The sequence below is a fragment of the Pan paniscus genome, chromosome 16 (assembly GCF_029289425.2).
Source record: "Pan paniscus chromosome 16, NHGRI_mPanPan1-v2.0_pri, whole genome shotgun sequence".
Lineage (NCBI taxonomy): Eukaryota > Metazoa > Chordata > Mammalia > Primates > Hominidae > Pan > Pan paniscus.
Window position 1 is genome coordinate 15996234 of NC_073265.2, and position 15855 is coordinate 16012088.

Sequence of the window (15855 nt, forward strand, 5' to 3'; positions counted from 1 at the left end):
TTGTGTAGGCTCTGCCAAAAGGAGGCATTGTGACATAACTCTGCACTGATCACCCAGGTGATGGGACTCTTGTCTAGGCTCTCCCTACAGGGGCATTGTGACATATCTCTGCAGTGATCACGCAGGTGATGTAGCTCTTGTCCATATCTGCCTACTGGTGGCATTGTGACATGTTTCTGCACTGATCACACAGGTGATGGACCCTTGTCTTGGATATGCCTATGGGGCATAGTGACATATCTCTGCACTAATCACTCATGTGATGTAACGCTTGTCTAAGCTGCACCTAAAGGGGAATTGTGACAGATACATCCACTGATCACCCAGGTGATGTAACAATTTTCTGGGATTTTTCTACTGGGGGCTTTGTGACATATCTTTGCACTGATCACCCAGGAGATTTAACTGTTGTCTAGGCTCGGTCTAAAGGGACTTTGTGACATATTTCTGCACTGATCACCCAGGTGATGGGACTTCTCTCTAGGCTCTTCCTACTGGGGGAATTGTCACATATTTCTGGACCGATCACCGAGGTGACGGACTCTTGTCTTGAATTTGCTTATGGGGGCATTGTGACATATCCCTGCACTCATCACCCAGGTGATGTAACTCTGGTCTAAGCTCTGCCTAAAGGGGCAATGTGACAGGTCTCTGCACTGATCACTCAGGTTATGTAACTATTGTCTAATTTCTGCTTAAAGGGGCCTTGTCACATATCTCTGCCCTGATCACCCAGGTGAGGTATCTCTTGTCTAGGCTCTGCTTACAGGGGTTATTGTGACATATCTCTGCACTGATCACCTAAGTGATGTAACATTTGTGTAAGCTCTGCCTACAGCGGCATTTTGACATACCTCTGCACTGTTAACCGAGGTGATGTAACTCTTGTCTAGGCTGTGCCCACAGAGGGATTGAGACATATCTCTGCATTGATCCCGAGGTGATCCAACTCTTGCCTTGTCTGTGCCTTCTGGGGACATTGTGACATATCTCTGCACTGATCTCCCAGGTGCTGTAACTTTAGTCTAGGCTCTGGCTACACGGCATTGTGACATATCACTGCACTGATCACCCAGGTGATATAACTCTTGTCTAGGCTCTGAAAACAGGGGGCTTGTGACATATCTCTGCACTGATCACCCAGGTGATGTAACTCTTCTCTAGGCTCTGCTTAGAGCTGTGCTCTAACTCTGCTTAGAGTGCTGTGAGATATCTCTGCACTGATCACCCAGGTGAAGTAACTCTTGTCTAGGCTCTGCCTTAAGGGCCATTTTAACATATCACTGCACTGATCACCGAGTTGATGTAACTCTTGTATAGGCTTCGCCGACAGGGGGCATTGAGACATATCTTTTCACTGATCACGGAGGTGATGCAACTGTTGTCTGGGATCTGCTTTCAGGGGGTATTGTGACATATCTCTGCCCTGATCGCCCAGGGGATGTGTCTCTTGTCTAGGCTCTGCCTTATGTAGACATTGTGACATATCTCTGCGCTGATCACCAAGGTGATGTCACTACTGTCAAAGATATGGCTACAGGGATATTGTGACATGTCACTGCAATGATCACACTGCTGATGTAACCCTTGTCTAGGCTCTGGCTACAGGGGGCTTGTGACACAACTCTGCACTGATCACCCAGGTGATGTAACCCTTGTCTACCCTCTGCCAAAAGGGGGCATTGGGACATAACTCTGCACTGATCACCCAGGTGATGGTACACTTGTCTAGGCCCTGCCTACAGGGGCATTGTGACTTAAATCTGCAGTGATCACGCAGGTGATGTAACTCTTGTCTTGGATGTGCCTATGGGGGCATAATGACTTATCTCTGCACTGATCACTCTTGTGATATAACGCTTGTCTGAGCTGCGCCCAAAAGGGGAATTGTGACAGATATCTCCACTGATCACCCAGGTGATGTAACAATATTCTGGGATTTGTCTACAGGGGGCTTTGTGACATATCTTTGCACTGATCACCCAGGAGATGTAACGCTTGTCTAGGATCGGCCTACAGGGGCTTTGTGACATATTTCTGCACTGATCACCCAGGTGATGTAACTGTTGTCTAGGCTCTGCCTACAGGGGCTTTGTGACATATCTCTGCACTGATCACCCAGGTGATGTAACTCTTGTCTAGGCTCCACCTACAGGGTGTATTGTGACGTATCTCTGCACTGATCACCAAGGTGATGTAACTTTTATCTAGGCTCTGCCTACAGGGGCGTTTTGACATAGCTCTGCACAGATTACCTAGGTTATGTAACTCTTGTCCACTCTCTGCCTACAGGGAGCATTGTGAAATATCTCTGCACTGATCACTCAGGTGATGGGACTCTTCTCTATACTCTGCCTAAAGGGCGATTTGTGACATATCTGTGCACTGATCACCCAGGTGATGGAAGTCTTGTCTGGGCTCTGTCTATGGGGGCATTGAGTCAAATATCTGCACTGATTACCCAGGCGATGTAAGTATATTCTACGCTCTGTCTGCAGGGATTTTTGTGACATATCACTGCACTGAACACATAGGTGATGTAAGCTTTGTTCGGGCTTTGGCTACAGAGGGCTTTCTGACATATCTATGCACTGATCTCTGCGATGATGCAACTGTTGTCTAGGCATTGCCTACAGGGGACATTGGTACATATCTCCGCACTGATCACACAGATGATGGACTCTTCTCTTAGATCTGCCTACATGGACATTGTGACACATCTCTGAACTGATCAACCAAGTGATGAAACTCTTGTCTAGGCTCTGCCTACAGAGGCTATGTGACACATCTCTGTACTGATCACCCTGGGGAGGGATCTCTTGCCTCCACTCTGCCTACAGGAGGCTTTAGGACTTATACCTGCACTGATAACCTAGGTGATGTAACACTGGTCTAGACTCTGCCTACACGGGAATTCTCACATATCTCTGCAGTGATCACCGGGGTGATGTAACTCCTGTCTAGGTTCAGCCTACAGGAGCGTTATAACATATCTCTGCACTGATCACGCAGGTGATGTAACCCTTTTCTAAACTCTGCCTACAGGGGCATTGTGACAGGTCTCTCCACTGATCACCTATGTGATGTTACCCTTGTCCTCCGTCTGCCCAAAGGGAGCATTGTGAAATATCTCTGCACTGATCACGGAGGTGATTCAAACTTTGTCTATGATCTGCCTACAGGGGGAATTTTGTAATATCTCTGCACTGATCCACTAGGTGATGTAACCCTTGTCTAGGCTCTGCCTGCAGGGGCGTTTTCACATATCCCTGAACTGATGACGAAGGTGATGTAACTCTTGCCTCGGCTTTGCCTACAGGGGACATTGTGACATATCTCTACACTGATCACCCAGGTGATGCAACTCTTCTCTATGCTCTGCCTACAGGGGCCAATGTGACATACCTCTGCACTAATCACCCAGGTGATGTAACTCTTTTCTAGTCTCTGCCTACAGAGGGCGTTTTGACATCACAATGCACGGATCACCCGGGTTATGTAACTCTTGTCTAGGCCCTGCCTATAGGGGCATTGTGACTTATCTCTGCACTGATCACCCAGGAGATGTGACTCTGGTGTAAGCTCTGCCTTGAGGGACATTGGGACATATCTCTGCACTGATCGCTGAGGTGATGTAAAACATATCTAGGCTTTTCCTACAGTGGGATTTATGACATAACTCTGCACTGATCACCCAGGTGATGTAACTCTTGTCTAGGCTCTGCCTACGGAGGTTATTGTGAGATATCTCTGTACTGATCACCCAGGTGATGTAACATTTTTCTAGGCTCTGCCTACAAGAGCATTTTAACATATCACTGCACTGATATCCGAGATGATGTAACTCTTGTATAGGCTTCGCCGACAGCGAACATTGAGACATATCTCTGCAATGGTCACCGAGGTGATGCAACTCTTTTCTGGGATCGGCTTAGAGGGGGCATTCTTACATATCTCTTCCCTGATCACTCAGGTGATGTAACTCTTGTCTAGGATCTGCGTACTGGAGACTTTGAGACATATCTCCGCACTGATCACCCTGGTGATGTCTCTTTTGTCAAGGATATGGCTACAGGGATATTGTGACCTGTCACTGCACTGATCACACAGCTGATGTAACTCTTGCCTAGGCTTTGGCTACAGGGGGCTTGTGACTCATCTCTGCACTGATCACCCAGGTGATGTAACCCTTGTCTAGACTCTGCCAAAAGGGGGCATTGTGACAAAACGGCACTGATCACACAGGTGATGGGACTCTTGTCCAGGCTCTGCCTACAGGGGCATTGTGACATACCTCTGCACTGATCACGCAGGCGATGTAACTCTTGTCTATATCTGCCTACTGGTGGCATTGTGGCATATTTCTGCAGTGATCACTCAGGTGATGGACTCTTGTCTTGGATCTGCCTATGTGGGTTTTGTGACATATGTCTGCACTGATCACTCTTGTGATGTAAAGCTTGTCTAAGCTGCGCCTAAAGGGGAATTCTGACAGATATCTCCACTGATCACCCAGGTGAAGTAGCAGTTTTCTGGGATTTGTCTACAGGGGACTTTGTGACATATCTTTGCACTGATCACCCAGGAGATGTAACCCTTTTCTAGGCTCGGCCTAAAGGGACTTTGTGACATATTTCTGCACTGATCACCCAGGTGATGTAACTCCTGTCTAGGCTCCGCCTACAGGGGCTTTGTGACATATCTCTGCACTGGTCACCCAGGTGATGTAACTCTTGTCTAGGCTCCACCTACAGGGGGTATTGTGACTTATCTCTGCACTGATCACCCAGGTGATGTAACATTTTTCTGGGCTCTGTCTACTGGGGCGTTTTGACATAGCTCTGCACAGATCACCTAGGTTATGTAACTCTTGTCCACTCTCCGCCTACGTGTGGCATTGTGAGATATCTGCACTGATCACCCAGGTGATGGGACTCTTCTCTATACTCTGCCTAGAGGGTGATTTGTGACATATATCTGCACTGATCACCCAGGTGATGGGAGTCTTGTCTAGGCTCTGTCTTTAGGGGCATTCTGTCAAATATCTGCACTGATCACCCAGGTGATGTAACTCTTTTCTAGACTCTGTCTACAGGGATTTTTGTGACATATCACTGCACTGATCACCAAGGTTATGTAAGCTTTCTATGGGCTTTGCCTGCAGAAGGCTTTGTGACATATCTATGCACTGATTTTTGAGGTGATGCAACTCTTGTCTAGGCACTGCCTACAGGGGACATTGGTACATATCTCCACACTGATCACCTCGGTGATGGAATCTTGTCTTAGATCTGCCTACATGGACATTGTGATACATCTCTGAACTGATCAACCAAGTGATGAAACTCTTGTCTAGGCTCTGCCTACAGGGGCTTTGTGACACATCTCTGAACTGATCACCCTGGGGAGGGAACTCTTGTCTACGGTCTGCCTCCTGGAGGCTTTATGACTCATACCTGCACTGATAACCTAGGTGATGTAACACTTCTCTAGTCTCTGCCTACCCGGGAATTCTCACATATCTATGCACTGATCACCTGGGTCATGTAACTCCTGCCTAGGTTCAGCCTGCAGGAGCTTTTTGAAATATCTCTGCACTGATCACCGTGGTCATGTAACGCTTGTCAAAGCTCTGCCTACAGGGGCATTGTGACAGATCTCTCCACTGCTCACCCAGGTGATGTAATAAATGTCCAGGCTTTGCCTACAGGGGGCTTTGTGATATACATTTCCACTGATCAAACAGGTGATGTAACCATTGTCTAGGTTCTGCGTACAGGGGCTTTGGGACATATCTCTGCACTGATCACCACAGGGAGGAAACACTTGTCTACACTCTGCCTACGGGAGGCTTTACAACATATCTCTGCACTGATCACTAGGTGATGTAACACTTGTCTAGGCTCTGTCTACACGGGAATTTTCACATATCTCTACACTGATCACCTAAGTGTTGTAACCATTGTCTAGTTTCAACCTACTGGGGATTTCTGACATACCTATCCACTGATCACCGAGTTGATGTAAATCATTTCCAGGCTTTTTTACAGGGGACCTAGTGATATATCTCTGCAATGATCACCCAAATGATGCAAATATTCTCTAGGCTCCGCAGGGAGTGGGTATTGTGACATATTTCTGAACTGATCATCCAGGAGATGTAACTATTCTCCATGCTTTGACTAAGGAGTGTCGGAAGTTGTTGGGAGAGCCTCAGCTGGAATTTCACGGACGGACAAGGGCACAGAGAGGCCAGCGGGCTCCCTTGCATGACAGCCAGTGTGCGCAATGAGCGCAGGTCTAGCCAGGATTCCGGCAAAGAGAGCTAGAATTCTGCGTTCCGCTGCCAGGCGCTCGATGGTGGCAGGGGGGAGGCTGCGGGGACATGGGCAGGCCGGCGACGGTGGCATGGAGGTGCAGAGGAGGTGAGCCGCTGGAGGGGTGTCAGGCCTGGATGCTGCACGCGCCCTGTGTTTCGCGGGACAGGGTTCTTCACCCAGCCCAGGGGAGGACTCATTTTCTGGAGGGGGCGGTGGGTGCGGGGAGGGGTTTTCAGACGGGGGTGGGGTGGTGGAAATGCATGAGATCTCTGCCCAGGCTACTCCCACAGCCCATGCGGCTGCCCGCAAACCTGCGCAGGAAGGCGGCCCACCTGCTGTTACATGGGACGGCTCTGCGATCCCCGTGATGACCAGGAAAGAATGGCAGTTCTCCACTGTGTGGAGTCTCCCACTGGGCCTAGACCAAGAAGGCAGGAATCCCAGGCCGGTCAGCCTGGTGGAGGGGGCGGGGGAAGGCACACCCCTCCATAGCCAGCAAGGTGTTCCCCGGGAAAGAGGGGCCACTGCCCTGCCCTGACCCGACCCCGTCCCAACACTGCGACCTAAATCTCCTCCAGCAGAGCCCAGTATTCTTCCTCGCTGAGGGGTGCTTCCAGCAAGGTGGCCTCTTCCAAGGCCTCCAACTCCCCCGGGGCCTCCGTTTCTAGGAAAGATTGCGCCTGCTGCAGAAACTCCGGGCTCGTCAGGAGCTCATTCAGCAGCAGGCCGGAGGAGAGTGCAGACATGCGCCCCGGCTCCTGGAGAACCTGGGAGGGCGCCGGGGTGCCTTGCATCTGCCCCTGCTGTGCAGAGGCCTAGAGGGGCGCAGGCTGGTGAGGTGGAGCTGCCCCGTCTTGGGGTTCCCATGCCGCCCCTGAGACCTGGGTACCCCGGCCTCAGCCCCACCACAGACTCCCCTGGGACGCGGGAGGCGCAAGCACACCTTGGCCCTGTGGCCCCACTTGAGCGGGCCCAGGCTGTCCCACCCCACAAGGGCCTGGCAGGACGTCGCGCAGCGGGTCCCGGTCCTCCCGGATTTTGCCCGGTTTCGGAGTCCACCGAGGAGCCTGAGAATGGGAGAGCGCCCCTTCCGGAGAAGCCGGGTCGGCGTAGGCACAATCCCCTCATGCTGGGACACTTTGGGAGATCCCCTCTGCCGGTGCGGCCTGGCTGGGCTGGAGCACGGGGACGACCCTCGCTCCCTGCCTCATGAAAGCCCCCGGTGGGAGAGTGCCAGGTGTGCGGGGCACGTAGGGTGTGTGAAGCCCTGTTCCCCACGCGCCAGTGTGGGCAAAGGCGACCCACGAGGGAGCAGGGTGACACCCGCCGGGGGCCGCGTTGCACAGGCCACCTGCCTGCGCGGGCGCACTGCTAGCCTGTCCCGGGTGCCTGGCCCTTCTATTCTGAAACCAGATCTGAATCCTGGACTCCGGGAGGCCCTTCTCTCTGGCCAGCTCTTCCCTGGCGGCGATGCCTGGAAAGCGATCCTTCTCAAAGGCTCGGAGGAGCAGGGCGGTCTGGGATCCAGTGACGGCGGTCCGCTTTTGCCTGCCTTCTTGCAGGCCGTGTTTCCCGGGCCAGGGCCGAGATTCCCACCGGTGCTGCCTCAGCTGGCGTGACCTCTCATTCTGCAAGCAAATCTGGACCCAGGGCTCCGGAATGCTGATGTCCTGGGCCAGCCTTTCACTGGTGGCGATGCCCGGGCATGGGTTCCGCTCAAAGCTAGCTCGCAGGACCTGGCTTTGGCTCGGGGTCCAAACGAGTCTCCTTTGCCGTCCCCGTCCCCGGGATTCCGCTGGGAGGGTGCCGTCCGAAGTTGTCGGGAGGGTCATCGCGGGGAGCCCCAGCCAGAATTTCAAGGACAGACACGGGCAGAGAGAGGCCGGCGGGCTCCCGTGCACCTAAGCTGGCCTGTGCACTGCGTCAGGTGCAGCCAGGGGTCCTGCCCGGACAGCCAGCCAGCGGCTCTTATAAAGGTCTGCAGGCAGGCAGGCTCCACCCCTTCATGAATGGCACTGAGCCCTAAGACAGCACACCCTGCACTGGAAGTGTTCCAGGGCATCGAGGCCTGCGGCCAGGTGCTGGTGGGGTGGGGGGGGGGAGGGCGTGGTGATGGTGGCGGTGGGGCCGGAGAGACGAAGAGGAAGGGGGCGAGGGAGAAGTGGTGAGGGTGGTGCTTTTCGAAGGGTTGGGTCTCCGGACCTCTCCAGGAATCCCGCGTGAACTGGAAGCAGCTCTCTTGGCTCCCACGCGTCTTCAGCAGGGAGAAACCGGCCTGGGAGGGTGGAGAGGAGTGTGGAACTTAACCTCCGTGGGAGTCTGGAGTGTTCCAGGCCCTCTCTCTGAGAAGGAGGCAGTGCATGTGGGTGTCGCCGTTGCCGGGATATTCTCACACACGCAGGCCTGTGGCTCTCGTTCATTTCCACGTAGAAGACCAGAACGAGACCCTAGAGAGAAGATGCCTCCCCGGCGTGATGGCCTGACGATGGATTCCCGTGTGCGGCAACATGGGGAGTCTGCAGTGTGGCTGGTTTGGAAACTAGTAAAGAGAGCGAAGGCACCATGCCGGTCTTCCACCCTTCCCTGCATGTTTCCGGGTGCCCGCAGAGCTCCGGGAGCAAACCGTCAGCATGACACATCTCTCAACTGATCCACAAATTGATGTAAAACTTGTCTAGGCTCTCCCTACAGGGGCTTTGTGACATATCTCTGCACTGATCACCCAGGTGATAGGACTTTTGCCTAGTCTCTGCCTATGGGGACATTGTGACATATCTCTACACTGATCACCCAGGTGATGTAACTCTTGTGTTGGATCTGCCCATGGGGGCATTTTGACATATGTCTGCACTAATCACCCAGATGATGGGACACTTGTCTAGGCTCTGTGAATGGGGGCTTTGTGACATATCTCTGCACTGATCACCCAGGTGATGTAACGCTTGACTAGGCTCTGCCCACGGAACGTATTGACATATCACCGCATTGATAACCGAGGTGATGTAACTCTTGTCCAGGCTCTGCCTATAGGGGGCCTTGTGACTTATCACTGCACTGATCATCTAGGTGATGTAACTCTGCTCTATGCTCTGTCTAAAGGGTTATTGTGACAGATCTGTGCACTGATCACTCACGTGATGTAATTATTGTCTAGGCTCTGCTTAAAGGGGCCTTGTCACATGTCTCTGCACTGATCACCCAGGTGATGTAACTCTGCTCTAAGCTCTGCCTAAAGGGGCATTGTGACAGATCTCTGCACTGATCACTCAGGTGATGTAACTATTGTCTAGGCTCTGTTTACAGGGGGTATTGTGACATATCTCTGCAATGATCACCTAAGTGATGTAACACTTGTGTAAGCTCTGCCTACAGGGGCATTTTGACAAATCTCTGCACTGTTAACCGAGGTGATGTAACCCTTGTCTAGGCTGTGTCCACAAGGTGATTGAGACATATCTCAGCACTGATCCTGAGGTGATCCAAATCTTGCCTGATCTCTGCCTACAGGGGATATTGTGCCATATCTCTGCACTGATCTCACAGGTGCTGTCACTTTAGTCTAGGCTCTGGCTACATGGCACTGTGACATATCACTGCACTGGTCACCCCGGAGATATGACCCTTGTATAGGCTCTGCCAAAGGGGGCTTGTGACACATCTCTGCACTGATCACCCACGTAATATAACTCTTCTGTAGGATCTGCCTACACGGTGCTTTGTGACATAACCCTGCAATGATCACCAAGGTGATATACCACTTCTCAAGGCTCTGCCTGCAGGGGCATTGCGATGTATCTCTAAACTGATCACCTAGGTCATGTAACTCTTGTCTAGGCTCTGCCTACAGTGGCATTGTGAAATATGTCTGCACTGATCACCCAGGTGATGTAACTCTTTTCTGGGATCTGCCTAGAGGGTGCATTGTGACATATGCCAGCAATGATCACCCAGGTGATGTACCACTTGTCAATGCTCTGCCTACAGGGACATTGTGTTGTATCCCTGCACTGATCACCTAGGTCATGTAACTCTCCTCTAGGCTCTGTCTACAGTGGCATTGTGACGTATCTCTGCACTGATCATCCAAGTGATTTAACTCTTGCCTAGGATATGCCTAAAGGGACTTTGTGACATAACTCTGCACTGATCATCCAGGTGATGAGGCTTTTGTCTAGGCTCTGCCTAAGGGGGCATTGTGACATATTTCTGCACTGATCACCCAGGTGACGGACTCATGTCTTGAATCTGCCAATGGAGGCATTGTGACATACATCTTCACTGATCACCCAGTTGATGTAACAGTTGTATAAGCTCTGCCTACATGGGAATTGTGAGAGATCTCGCCCCTGATCACCCAAGTGATGTAACTATTGTCTAGGCTTTGCCTACAGGGGGCTTTGTGACATACCTTTGCACTGATCATCCAGGTGATGTAACTCATCTAAGTTCTGCCTACAGGAGATTTGTGACGTATCTCTGCAATGATCACTTAGGTGATGTAACATTTTTATAAGCACTGCCTACAGGGAATTTTTACAAATCTCTGCACTGATCACCTAGGTGATGTAACTCTTGTCTACCCTCTGCCCAAAGGGGGCATTGTGAAATATATTTGCAATGTTCACCCAGGTGATTCAACCCTTGTCTAGGATCTGCCTACAGGGGGTATTGTGAAATATCTCTGCACTGATCAACTAGGTGATGTAACTCTTGTGAAGGCTCTGCCTACAGAGGCGTTTTCACATTTCCCTGAACTGATGAGAAAGGTGATGTAACTCTTCTCTAGGCTCTGCCAACAGGGGCGTTTTCACATATCCCTGAACTGATGACAAAGGTGATGTAACACTTGCCTAGGCTTTGCCTACAGGGGACGTTGTGACATATCTCTGCACTGATCACCCTGGTGATGCAACTCTTCTCTATGCTCTGCCTACAGGGGACATTGTGACATATCTCTGCACTGATCAGGCAGGTGATGTAATGCTTTTCTAGTCTCTGCCTACAGAGGGCCTTGTGACATCACTCCGCACGGATCACCCGGGTTGTGTAACTCTTGTCTAGGCTCTGCCTATGAGGGCATTGCGACTTATCTCTGCACTGATCACCCAGGAGATGTGAATCTTGTCTAAGCTCTGCCTAGAGGGACAATGGGACATTTCTCTGCACTGATCACTGAGGTGATGCAAATATTGTCTAGGCTTTGCCTTCAGTGGGATTTATGACATATCTCTGCACTGATCACCCAGGTGATGTAACTCTTGTCTAGGCTCTGCTTACAGGGGGTATTGTGAGATATCTCTGCACTGATCACCCAGCTGATGTAACTCTTGTCTGTGCTCTCCCTTCAGGGGCATTTTAACATATCACTGCACTGATCACCGGGATGATGCATCTCCTGTATAGGCTTCGCAGACAGGGGGCATTGAGACATATCTCTGCACTGAATACCGAGGTGATGCAACTCTTGTCTGGGATCTGCTTAAAGGGGGCATTGTGACATATCTATACCCTGATCACCCAGATGATGTAACTCTTGTCTAGGCTCTGCCTACTGGAGATATTGTGACATATCTCCTCACTGATCACCCAGATGATGTCACTTTTGTCAAGGATATGGCTATGGGGACATTGTGACCTGTCACTGCACTGATCACACAGCTGATGTAACTCTTGTGTAGGCTCTGGCTACAGGGGGCTTCAGACACATCTCTGCACTGATCAGCCAGGTGATGTAACCCTTGTCTAGGCTCTGCCAAAAAGGGGCATTGTGACATAACTGTGCACTGATCACCCACGTGATGGGACTCTTGTCCACTCTCTGCCTATGGGGGGCATTGTGAAATATCTCTGCACTAATCACCCAGGTGTTGGACTCTTGTCTAAGATCTGCCTACGTGGACATTGTGACACATCTCTGAACTGATCAACCAAGTGATGAAACTCTTGTCTAGGCTCTGCCAACACGTGCTTTGTTACACATCTCTGCACTGATCACCCTGGGAAGGGAACTCTTGTCTACGCTCTGCCTACAGGAGGCTTTATGACTTATACCTTCACTGATAACCTAGGTGATGTAACATTTTTATAGGCTCGGCCTGCACGGGAATTCTCAAATATCTATGCACTGATCACCCAGGTGATGTAACTCCTGTCTAGGTTCAGCCTACAGGAGCGTTTTGACATATCTCTGCACTGATCACCCAGGTGATGAGACTTCTGTCTAGGCTCTGCCTACGGGGGCATTGTGACATATCTCTACACTGATCACCCAAGTGATGTAACTCTTGTGTTGGATCTGCCTATGGGGGCATTGTGACATATTTCTGCACTGATCATCCAGGTGATGGGACTCTTGTCTAGGCTCTGTGTATGGGGCATTGTGACATATCTCTGCGCTGATCACCCAAGTGATGTAACTGTTTTCTAGTCTCGGCCTGCTGAGGGCGTTGTGACATCACTCTGCACGGATCACCCGGCTTATGTAACTCTTGTCTAGGCTCTGCCTACGGGGGCATTGTGACTTATGTCTGCACTGATCACCAAGGAGATGTGACTCTTGTCTAAGCTCTGCCTAGAGGGACATTGGGACATATCTCTGCACCGATCGCTGAGGTGATGTAAAACTTGTCTAGGCTTTGCCTACATTGGGATTTATGACATATCTCTGCACTGATGACCCAGGTGATGTAACTCTTGTCTAGGGTCTGCCTACTGGAGACATTTTGACATATCTCCGCACTGATCACCCAGGTGATGTCACTTTTCTCAAGGATATGGCTACATGGACATTGTGACATGTCACTGCACTGATCACACAGCTGATGTAACTCTTGTCTAGGATCTGGCTACAGGGGGCTTGTGACACATCTCTGCACTGATCACCTAGGTGATGTAACCCTTGTCTAGGCTCTGCCAAAAAGGGGCATTGTGACATAACTGCACTGATCACCCAGGTGATGGGACTCTTGTCTAGGCTCTGCCTACGGGGGCATTGTGACATATCTCTGCAGTGATCACGCAGGTGATGTAACTCTTGTCTATATCTGCCTACTGGGGGCATTGTAGCATATTTCTGCATGATCACCCAGGTGATGGTCTCTTGTCTTGGAACTGCTTATGGGGGCATAGTGACATATCTCCGCATTGATCACTCATGTGATGTAACGCTTGTCTAAGCTGCGCCTAAAGGGGAATTGTGACAGATATCGCACTGATCACCCAGGTGATGTAACAATTTTCTGGGATTTGTCTACAGGGGACTTTGTGACATATCTTTGCACTGATCACCCAAGAGATGTAACTCCTTTCTAGGCTCGGCCTACAGGGGCTTTGTGACATATTTCTGCACTGATCAGCCAGGTGGTGTAACACTTGTTTAGGCTCTGCCTACAGGGGCTTTGTGAAATATATCTGTACTGATCACCCATGTGATGTAACTCGTGTCTAGTCTCCACCTACAGGGGGTATTGTGACGTATATCTGCATCTGTCACCCAGGTGATGTTACTCTTGCTAGGCTCCACCTACAGGGGGTATTGTGATATAACTCTACACAGGTCACCTTGGTTATGTAACTCTTGACCCCTCTCTGCCTACAGGGTCATTGTGAACTATCTCTGCACTGATCACCCAGGTGATGGGACTCTTCTCTATACTCTGCCTAGAGGGGGATTTGTGACATATCTCTGCATTGATCATCCAGGTGATGGAAGTCTTCTTTAGGCTCTGTCTATGGGGGCATTTTGTCAAATATCTGCACTGATCACCCAGGTGATGTAACTCTTGTCTAGGCTCTGTCTTCAGGGATTTTTCTCACATATGACTGCACTGATCACCTCGGTGATGTAAGCCTTGTATGGGCTTTGCCTGTGGAAGGCTTTATGACATATCTATGCACTGATCCCTGAGGTGATGCAAGTCTTGTCTAGGCACTGCCTGCAGGGGACATTGGTACATATCTCTGCACTGATAACCGAAGTGATGGACTATTGTCTTAGATCTGACAACATGGACATTGTGACACATCTCTGAACTGATCAACCAAGTGATGAAACTCTTGTCTAGGCTCTCCCTACAGGGGCTTTGTGACACATCTCTGCACTGATCACCCTGGGGAGAGAACTCTTTACCACGCTCTGCCTATAGGAGGATTTATGACTTATAACTGCACTGATAACCTAGGTGATGTAACACTTGTCTAGGCTCCGCCTACACTGGAATTCTCACATATCTCTGCACTGATCACTCATGTGATGTAACGCTTGTCTAAGCTGAGCTTAAAGGGGAATAGTGACTGATATCCCCACTGATCACCCAGGTGAGGAAACAATTTCCTGGGATTTGTCTACAGGGGGCTTTGTGACATATCTTTGCACTGATCAACCAGTAGATGTATCTCTTGTCTAGGCTCTGCCTACAGGGGCTTTGTGACATATTTCTGCACTGATCACCCAGGTGATGTAACTGTTATTTAGCCTCTGCCTACAGGGGCTTTGTGACATATCTCTGCACTGATCACCCAGAAGATGTAACTCTTGTCAAGGCTCCATCTACAGGGGGTATTGTGATGTATCTCAGCGCTGATCACCCAGGTGACGTAACTCTTGTCTAGGCTCCACCAACCGGGGGTATTGTGACATATCTCTGCCCTGATCACCCAGGTGATGTAACATTTATCTAGCCTCTGCCTACAGGGTCGTTTTGACATAGCTCTGCACAGATCACCTAAGTTATGTAACTGTTGTCCACGCTCTGCCTACAGGGGGCATTGTGAAATATCTCTGCTCTGATCACCCAGGTGATGGGACTCTTCTCTATACTCTGCCTAGAGGGGGATTTGTGACATATCTCTGCACTGATCACCCAGGAGATGGAAGTCTTGTCTAGGCTCTGTCTATGGGGTCACTGTGTCAAATATCTGCACTGGTTACCCAGGTGATGTAAGTATTTTCTCGGCTCTGTCTACAGGGATTTTTGGGACATATCACTGCAATATTCACCTAGGTGATGTAAGACTTTAATGGGCTTTGTCTACAGAAGTCTTTGTGACATATCTTTGCACTGATCTCTGAGGTGATGCAACTCTTGTCTAGGTACTGCCTACAGGGGACATTGGTACATATCTCTGCACTGATGACCCAGGTGATGGACTGTTGTCTCAGATCTGCCTACATGGACATTGTGACACATCTCTGAACTGATCAACCAAGTGATGAAACTCTTGTGTAGGCTCTGCCTACGGGGGCTTTGTGACACATCTCTGCACTGATCACCCTGGGGAGGAGACACTTGTCTACGCTCAGCCTATAGGAGGCTTTATGAGTTATACCTGCACCGCTAACCTAGGTGATGTAACACTTGTCAAGGCTCTGCCTACACGGGAATTCACACATATCTCTGCACTGATCACCCAGGTGATGTAACTCTGGTCTAGGTTCTGCTTACAAGGGGTATGGTGACATATCTCTGTAATGATCACCTAAGTGATGTAACACTTGTGTAGGCTGTGCCTACAGGGGTATTTTGACATATTCCTG

The 15855-nt window shown here is 50.3% G+C and overlaps 1 pseudogene; it reads right to left on the reverse strand.

Annotated features, from left to right (window-relative positions):
* Window positions 1-6883: 6883 nt before the first annotated feature.
* On the reverse strand, window positions 6884-8224 carry LOC117978739 (double homeobox protein 4-like protein 4; annotated as a pseudogene).
* Between the last annotated feature and the right edge of the window lie 7631 nt (window positions 8225-15855).